The sequence below is a fragment of the Anoplophora glabripennis genome, unplaced genomic scaffold (genome assembly GCF_000390285.2).
Source record: "Anoplophora glabripennis isolate ALB-LARVAE unplaced genomic scaffold, Agla_2.0 scaffold1715, whole genome shotgun sequence".
NCBI lineage: Eukaryota > Metazoa > Arthropoda > Insecta > Coleoptera > Cerambycidae > Anoplophora > Anoplophora glabripennis.
Window position 1 is genome coordinate 24,254 of NW_019417789.1, and position 8,379 is coordinate 32,632.

An 8,379-nucleotide genomic window follows, 5' to 3' on the forward strand; every position below is an offset into this window, starting at 1 on the left:
AAGTCTAAATACAATTTAATTTTTAGGCATGATTGACTATATCAACTGTTCTCACTTACCTTTGAGGTGCAGATCAATTTTAAAAAGTCTTAACTATCTAGCGAATTTCTTAAAAAGCTAGTTGTCTAAAGAGCTACTTACTTAAATAAAAAAAGAATAAATTTGACAATGGCATTTGATATTATTTTCCTACCAATTTTTAAACAATTTTCCGCATTTACATTCATTTAGCCATGATAATAATAATTATAATTTATTTTACAGTTGTCAGTTGATAAAACCCATAATAAATTTTAGACTAATCTGTAGTCACCTGTCATTGGAGGTCAGGGGTACTTCTGATACTAAATCAACTATAAATAACCTTCAATAAGACTTTTAATAGATATTTACCATTTTAATCTCTAAATCACATTTACTTTACATTTCACTATCGCTTGTGGTAAAATAATTTTTAAAAGTTTTCCTTTATGTTGATCAGCAAGTACATTTGCTTAAAACAATGTTATGTATTTGAGACAGTAAAATGGCGAACAAATAATATTTGGTTTATGTTTAATCTTGAAAAGGTAAACATGTATATCTAACAAACTAGTTGTCCATTTTTGTATTAATTCATGTTTTAACTTTTTTGCTGTAATTAATTATTTTAGAGTTATATCTCTAACTAATTTTAGGAAAAATTGTATAGAATATATTTATAAACGACTTAATTAAAAACAGTACTTCTTTCTCCAATTTTATAATTTCTCATTAATTAGAAGTTACCGTTTAGTAACTGTTGCAGGTTCTAATATTATTTTTGTATTTAACATTATATCTGTTTCTCGAAGAGACAAGCTTCTTGGACTATAATCGACCCATCACAATCGCAATTTTTGAAGCTTGGTTTAAAGTTGTTGCTACTTTCGCAGACGAAATAGAAATCAGACATACAATTTATGTCGTACCACTGACCGTCAGTACGCGAAAATATAATACAAAATTCATTATTTGCGACACTATTAGGTTCATTGGGGCCCCAATTTATATAAACCACAGGTTGAAATTCCCATTATGTCCATTTCTTGTCTGCTTGTTTCTAACCCAATAGCTATCAGCTAGGCACAGAAAATAGTCCAGAATTAATTAATACATGCAAAATACTAACGGAAAATAAAGGTACTTTGTAAAATATAATTATTATATAATTAATAAATAATATTTTATTAAAACCAAGTTAAAATTTAGCATAACCTTCCTAGAATTATGTTTCTGAACCACCTTAATGATAGCATTATTTTCCTTGTCCAATACGCTAGTTCCATACCATATTCCTTGCATGATTCTAAAGCTTTTTCTTGTGTTGCCTAAATGCAAATAGTTATTTTTATATTTTGAACGCGAAATGGTATTTTTGCGTTTAGAAATGGAAGTTATTTTTCCGAGCTTAGCGAGGCAAAATATCCATTCGAAAACGCAGCAGCATTTCGCGTTCAAGATGCAAACAATATTTTTTTCGAAAACTGCAATAAAATAAGACATTTGTGTTATACAGGGTGGTCCGGTTTTATGCAGGAAACTTCGAGAACAGATAGATCTCTTAAAAATAGTATGTGTTTGTCTTATGAACATTGGTCTGGAACAGCCCCGTTTTAGAGATACAGGGTGTTGAAGTTTTTGAGAAATTGATTTTTTGTATATATCTCCGGAATCTATTAACCGATCTCAATAAAATTTGGGACAGATAATGTATGGTAGTAGACCTTACATTCCCTAAAATATGAGTTTTAAAGGTTCAACCAGTGGTGTACAACTGGACAGGGGTCATCCTATTTTTACAAAAAAAAAAAAACCTATGCCACTGCATTTTTTACAAGTCATTGTAACTGATTTATATTCTAATGCACAAAATATGTACGTAAAAAGGTAACTTTAATTTTTTCGCTAAGATTCGCCGTTCCCAAGTTATTAACATCAATACAATCCCCGTATGGTAGACACTTCTAACCATAATATTACAAGAATATTTATGTTTATGCTCAAAAGTAAGTGCAATTTGTAAGCACATCAACAACATGATTTACACCTTTCTACACCACCTGTGGGGTAGTGTTCCTGGCGTGTTTTAGTTTTTCCTGGATACCTGAAACTCTTTACAAATAAGAACAATTTAAATCAAAATAATAATAAAAATATATTTACCAAGCAACAGCAACTGAACAAGAAACAAAATTAACGTTACGCATTTACAACAATTGTTCGAAATGCGAACCCACATCTATACATATCTGACATCTATTAATGGAATGAATTGAAGCTAATATCATGTGGTGGTTTTCTTTTAATTCATTACACCCGACTTCTATTCGTTGCAGTAATTGTGGTCTTGTTTCTGTTGGAGTAGAATATACTTTACTTTTCAGATAACCCCAAACATAGAAGTCCAGGGGGTTTAGATATGGCAATCTGGCTGGACAAGACACTGGACCCCCTGCACCATTATGGTTGAGAGTGGCATTTGGTCTTCTATCTATCCATCGCCCCATATAATTTTCATTAAGCCATTCTTATATTATTCTCCCAGAATGCGCAGGAGCACCATCCATTGTATTCAGCTATTTTGTCATATATTTAATGGAGCATCCTCCAATAATTCAAATAGATGGTTTTCTATAAAGTTTAGAAATTGGGAATTTAGACGGGGTGGCAAGAAGAAAGGTCCACAAACTCTATTGCGATTTATTCCGAGCCACACGTTCATAGAAAATTTATGTTGAAAAAATCTTATCTGAAATTCATGAAAATTTTCTTGTGACCAAATATGCCATATGGTTGTGAAAATTCACTAGCCCTCGCCTTCGGTAAATGTACATTTATTATTATTTTTATTTAAGTTCTTATTTTGTAAAGATAGTGGGTTAGGCTTCCAGGAGAAACTAAAACGCGTAAGGAACTCTACCTCACAGGTAGTGTGGAAACGAGTGTAAAGAATTTTGTTGATGTGCTTACAAATTCTACTTACTTTTAAACATAAACATAAATATTCTTGTAATATTATGGTTATAAATGTCTGCACAAGGGGATTGTATTGGTATGAATTAAACTTGGAAACGGCGAATCTTAGAGAAAAAAATCAAGTTACATTTTTTACGTATTTTATGCATTAGAATATAAATCTGTTACAATAACTTGTAAACAATGCAGTGGCGTAGGTTTTTTTTATAAAAAAGGAGACGACCCCTGCCCAGTTGTACACCACTGGTTGTACCTTTAGAGCTCATATTTTAGGGAATGCAAGGTCTACTATCATAGGTTATCTATACCAAATTTTATTGAGGTCGATTCTATTTTTTAACGACTTCAACACCCTCTAACTCTAAAACGGGACTGTTGGAAATATTATTTTAAAGAGATCTATCTGCTCTCGAAGTTTCCTGCATAAAATTCGGACCACCCTGTATACAACAATCTAATTATATTTGAAATCGTTTGAACCGTGTTTGAATCATGACAGTTTAGGTGCGGTGACTATCATAACGATAGCAACCTAATAAATAATAAAAATTAGTTGTTTGAAAAAGTAGTGTCAGAATTATATACTGTAATTTATATTCTAAGATTGTTTAATTTATTTACATTACACTTACCAGGCGAAGTATTGGAAGCGACACAAAGTGCTGTTTCACAATTATTTAATCCCCAAAAAATCATCGAAACAGTACGAGATTGTCTACAACGAATTCAAAGGGTGGTATAGTTCCAGGAAAATTCAAAAAGTGACCGAAGCAATATTACCGGCATATTTCCAACATAAAATTAATAAAATTAAACCTTCGACTTCAGTATATTCTATGTTAAAAAGTATTCAAAATGCCAAAAAGAAAATGTAGATATCAGAAAATTTCCAAAATATATATTTGAAAAGCAAATCAGTTGGATACCGTCTGAAAAAGTCCAGAATTCTAACGAAAGAGGAAATTGAGAGATTTTTACAAGCAGCACCTAATACTAGATTTCTGCTAGAAAAGGTAATTCAAATTAATATAAATCAATCGATTTAACTAGTTTTGGACAACTTTTCAGATCCTTCTAATAAGTGGTGTTTGTGGAGCTTTGAGAAGAAGAGATGAGCTACTAAAGATAACAATCGATGATATAGACGACAAAGATTTTATTATTATTATAAAAATTCTCGATTCGAAAACTCACACTCCGAGATGTTTTGTGATTTCAAGTCCATACCAAATGAAGATATACTGTGTGTCGAAGATTTTTTGTGAAGTATGTGTACTGGAAAAATGTGTTACCTCATCCTATACAAGGAAACTTATACAGGGCACTGCTTTAGATGCTCTTCCGCCACTCTGTTAGCCGACGCAAGGGCCAATATTACCACCATTAAACGACATTAAACAACATGGGGAATGGTGTTTTATTACGGTAGCGGAGATATACCTACATGTATAGAGGGGGTATGCAAATAACCACCGAAAAAATGTAAGGGGCGATTCTCTGATGAAAATTAATAGAGGCCTTTGGTATAATATTTTCCGAAAAATCTCTCCCCTGAAGAGTTACGCTCCTCCAAAAATTTAAAAAAAAGGTTTTTCTTTTATATCTTCGTTGTATATCAAGCTAAAGAAACCAACCTTGGTGAACATTATCTGTCAAAAAAACTACACTTTTTGACATTTTTTCAACCCAGAAGTATTTTTGTATGGGGTTGAAATAATCAATCCTATTTCTGATATTCTTTTTGATAAATTTTTTTCCTTTTAAACAATATGTCTAAAAAGCCCCATTCATTTACTAACTCTTTTATCTCTTCAAGTTTTTTCGAAAAGTTAAGGATTTATGTGAAAAAAAAAATAAATATATTGCAATGCAATAAAATTTTATAGAAAAAAAATTATAAGAAAACATTTATTTCGACAGCTGGTAGAACTTATAAAAAAAGTCGATTTACCAAAAACCGTTTATACAAAAGTTGTGAAATAAAGCAATTATTAACAAATATTTTTAAAAAATTGAAATTTAAAAACTTTATAGGTAATACAAACCTGAATTTTTGTCATTTTCGACCACTCCGTTGTAAAAACATATTTTGTTTGTTTACTACTGATACTAGGTATTTCTTTTTTTTGTGTTGCACTGTTTTGGGTACGCTTTTCAATTTGGCAGCGTTAAATAATTCGTACAGTAGTGCGTGATATTATTTTTGATTTGTGGGTGTTTTGTGCAATAAAAATGGCACATGTTTATGAAAACAATGAATCTAGTGGACATAATATTAATTTACGGGGAGTGTCAACAAAATGCAGCCGCAGCATGTCCCTTGTACGTGGAAAGGTTTCCTTTACGAAATCATCCGGCTCCGCAGATGTTTGTAAATTTAGTTATAAGACTCCGCGACACAGGGTATTTAAGGGAATAACGAGAAGGTCACGCTGGGAGACCTCCTCTAGTCCAGAAGAATTACACATTGACATGGCTGTTGCTTGACGTAATTTGGATATTAAAAATCGGTCGAAAATAATATATACAATGAAAATATAAGGTTGCGACAAGAAATAAGTTGTGCTATTTGCATAAAAAATTAAAAACTGCAAAAATACTCAAAAATTACTTGTTTTTTCTGACATTTTCCAACATAACTTCTTAAATACGCAGTTTACAGAAAAAACTATTACTGATGAAATTGTTTGTTATGAAATTTGCTATAAGATAGCATTGTTTTGATACCTGCGCATATCATATTTTTGTTGCTAAATAGCCAAAACAACGTAAGAAAGTGATGAAAATCGAGGTAATTTGGAAGTGTCAAACTGACAGCAAGAAATTGTCCAATTCTACTATAAATGTAGATGTAAGTACTTTAAACGATTATAAAACGAAATTCCAAAACCCGATCCAAATCGGTTTCATAGTATTGGTAAAAGACAATTTGTTACTAAATTTCAGCGCGAAATGTCGTTATTTTTTTACGTGAGTGCTGGGGTTAAAGTTAGACATTTTAATCTGCGCTAATTTTTTTACACTTACTTGGACCCCTTAACAATCATATAGAATCGTTAGAATATCAATTTTCTTTTTTTGAATAATTTTTGGAGCGAATTTAAAAGTTAGAAAAATTTTGACTTTATAAACAATTACTTTCGTGAAGCGGTTTTGCGGGTTGGAAAATATACCAAAGTACTAAAAAACAGTTCTCGGAAAGACGCTTAACTTGAAAAAAAGAACGTTCAAATCGGTCCTAAAAGTTCCGAGATATCGAGTGTCAAAGTCAACAAGCGTTAGCTGCAAAACTATGCATAATGTAACAACAACAAAATATAAATTTGGTAGGTTTTTTAAGAACTTTTCGTATGTGCTTTTATAAATATTATCACACGTGTGCCTTTTTTATGAAAATTCAATGAATATCGCCAAGCCGACCATTTGAGCCGCAAAACCGGGGGGAGGGGACGAATGATAGAAATTGAAATTGCGCGTTCAAAACGAGCGTGCCCTCTTCGGCGTTCAATATCTCGGCTTCTACGGCTCCGATTTTGATGATTTTTTTAAAATCAATATATCATAATGAGAGGAATTCAATTATCAAGATTTCATTAAAATATTATAAAGCCCTATCAGCCTATTACGACTACTTAAAATTTCACACATTTCATTGTTGCTGTATATTCATGTAAATAATAATATCGATAGTAGATAATACATAGTCCATTGTTAATAGTTATTAGTTTTAATAATTCGTAATAATGTTTAAAAGCTTGACATTTTTATTTAATATGTAATGTATTTATTTGATATTTATAAAACGTATCATTGCATTATTAAAGTATTCCGTTTTTTTTACAGCATAGTTGCTGTTTTCGCTCTCAAAATTTTCTTCTACAAGCTGTCATACGGTGACCGCTCAATAGAATATTTCGGAGACTACTTCGATTTGAATTTGGAAAATTTGGGACCTGGCGGTTTAAATAAAATAATGCCATTGTTGTAGTACTTCCGGTTATACCGGTAGTCGCCACCTATTTGTTTATTATAAATGGAACAGCCTATATATTTTTGCATATTTGGATTATACGCGTAATTTTAGGGAAATTTTATAAAGCTTCCCTATATTAATCTCTAATGGTCTAATGGTCTTCGACCTATTTCAATTTCATATTTATTGTTGCATTTGATTGACCGAACCGCCAAAACTTGGTTTTTCTAAATTATACACCCCGTATATTTAATCAAAATCTGTTGTAAAAATTTACTCTATATCTATCTATATTACATCTCCATATACCTATCTTTTAATTTTTCTGTTTTGACGGTTTTTGTGATAAATAAAATGATCAAATTTCATGCGAGGATGGCTATGAAATTGCTAGCATATTTAAAAAATCAAATTAAACAACCATAACCAACCATAAGTCATCATTTGCTGTTAATGTGACAGTGGTACCTACTTACAATTAGTTAAACACTGATTTGAAAATAATGAAAAACGGTACTTATTCAAATGCTGATATTATAACTGAAAACAGCAATGATGTTGTAAAAAAGTGAAAAACTTTAATAATACGATGATAATGAAAATATAATAAACACGTTTTATAAACATAAATAAATAATTATTTGTATCTATATCTTTTTCTATATTCTATGCATACAATAAATAAATTACATATTAAATAAAAATTTCAAGATTTTATTTAAACATTATTACCAATTATTAAAATTAATACCTATTAACAGTGGATTATGATCCTATATCCTACCATCGATATTACTATTTACATGAATATACAGTATAAGTAGTCGTAATAGACAGAAAAGGGCTTTATAATAATCTTGATAATTGAATTCCTCTCATTTTGCTTTATCGATTAAAAAAAAATCATCAAAATCGGAGCCATAGAAGCTGAGATATTGAACGCCGAAGCGCGCGCGCTTTTTTTTGAACGCGCGATCTCAATTTCTATAATTCATCCCCTCCCCTCGGTTTTGCGGCACACATGGTCGGCTTGACAATATTCATTGAATTTTCATAAAAAAAGCACACGTGCGATCATATTTATAAAAACACATACGGAAAGTTCTTGAAAAAACCTACCAAATTCAATTTTTATTGTTGTTACCATTATACATAGTTTTGCAGCAAGCGCTTGTTAACTTTGACACTCTATATCTCGGAACTTATAGGACCGATTTGAACGTTCTTTTTTTCAAGTTAAGCGTCTTTCCGAGAACTGTTTTTTAGTACTTTCACGAAAGTATTTGTTTATAAAGGCAAAATTTTCTAACTTTTAAATTCGCTCCAAAAATTATTCAAAAAAATAAAATTGATATTCTAACGATTCTATATGATTGTTACGGGGTCTAAGTATGTGTAAAAAAATCAGA